Below are 2,096 nucleotides of genomic sequence, written 5' to 3' on the forward strand. Positions count from 1 at the left end.
ATATTACCCATATGAAAAAAGAATCTGACACTTTTAAGAAGCAAATAAAGTAATCCTGGGCAAAACCTCTCAATTGTGTTTCTGCTAATGTACGTGAAGTACATGCTACTCGCTCAGTAGGAAAAACTATTGGCAGACTGACAAAATGAATCATTGCTGAAATGTATTCAAAGAGAATTAGAGAGCAGAACCAGGGACAGAATCTAACAGGAAATAAGCCCCATGGGTCATTCTGAGTTATAACTTTTTCAATGTGTCTGTATGAGTTTGTGTTTATTTGTATAATACTAGGATGTACTGCATTGAGCAAGGGGAATACTTTTCTGTAACATACGGGAAAGTTTTCTTTTATCATTCAAGTTTTATCATCTGGTTTTTCACTTTTTATGCAAGTTTTTTCCCCCTTTCACATTAGAATAATTTTGGTCAATGTTTTTATTTTTATCTTTTTCAAAGTATGACTAACGTTAATTTTTTTGTCCTTAGAGAAAGTTAAAAGAGTCATAATGGCTTTCTTTTATCAGAATGGAACCTATTCTACACAAAACTTAAAATTCATTCTCGGTTTTCATCTGAAACTTGACAAGATAAGCCACATTGATACTTTCTAGTCTTCAGCTTTCAAAATATTTTTTGCAGTCTCCTTTTCACTTTGCATCTAGAAAAATATTTTTGAAACTCAAGTATGAGATGTAATTTCCCTGTTTAAGACTTTTCAGTGATTCTTCCATTGATCTAAAAACCTACCAGACTTGCCCCAATTTGGCACATACTTAACCACTGCAGCTGGGACTCCCAATCTGATTCCTTTTTATCTCTGTGTACCAGCCACACAGGACTTACTTCTGTTCTTCAGTGTATTTCTTTCTAGGTCAGATATTTAAATCTCAAATACAGACTTAGGCAGAGTAATGTAAAGTGAAACAAGTCAAGTGTAGAGTGGTGGTATCTTGTGCAAATTGAATCACACTTACACTGATAGAAGCAGCTGCTTCTTGGTTCAACTGAAAGTTGCCATGTGTTAGATCTAATTTTTCAAGAAATTATTGTGTGTGTGTGTGTGTGTGTGTGTGTGTGTGTGTGTGTGTAATCTCCAAATTCTTAAATGTTGGCAACTGTTTTTCTAAGCACTCCAAAAGTCAATAAATCATGCTCTGTTTGCTGTTATTATTCCTGTAGGGAGCCAGATTGCTTATTCTTCAAGACTCTAGTTCTTCTTTTCATTACCCCATCTCCCTCAGCCTTAGCCTTTCGTCTCTTCAGGAGAGTCCCTATATAGTTAAATTCCATTGCTTTATAGCTCTTAGAGCAGCTCTCACTGTTCCTTTTGTAACATTCATCATACCTTTTTTGACTCTTCATGCCCATCAGACTCTTATGAATTCCATGAGGTTAGAGACCATGCACATTTTTTCCATTGTATCTAGAACAATGGTGGGGATATAAAAGACCACTCAAAAATATTTGTGAATCTAGTTGAAGTGGATTAAAACATTATCCTCATTACATTGTGCTCATTCACTCAGTCATGTCCAACTCTTTGCAGCCCCATGAATGGTAGCCTGCCAGTCTCCTCTGTCCATGGAATTTTCCAGGCAAGAATACTAGAGTGGGGTACCATTTCCTCCTCCAAGGGATCTTCTCAATCCAGAGATTGAACCCACATCTCTTGTATCTCCTGCATTATGTCTCCTCATTATATTAATGTTAGATACATGTTTATATATATATATATGTATACACACATATATATGTACTATATTAACCTCATTTTATAGAGTGAACACTGTGGACTTAAAATGACCTTTCTGTGATCATATAGTTCTTAGTAATCCAGTGTTTGAGTCAGAGGTCATAGCTCTTGTAACTGGACCATGTTGCTTTTCTTAGTAATCTTAGATCTTCATAATATTACAAATCTGATAGCTTTAACCACTATGAATTGTTTAAAACTAATTCTGAATATATGATTTAGTATTTCTTATATAGATGGAGAAAGTGAGATCAAAAGGAAATCTAGGAAAGCAAAACCAAATAATGTCATTAAAAGACATAGGTAATGGGTGCTAAAGCTGAAACTCCAGTGCTTTGGCCAC

This window comes from Ovis aries, chromosome 12, assembly GCF_016772045.2.
Source record: "Ovis aries strain OAR_USU_Benz2616 breed Rambouillet chromosome 12, ARS-UI_Ramb_v3.0, whole genome shotgun sequence".
In the NCBI taxonomy this organism is placed as follows: Eukaryota; Metazoa; Chordata; class Mammalia; order Artiodactyla; family Bovidae; genus Ovis; species Ovis aries.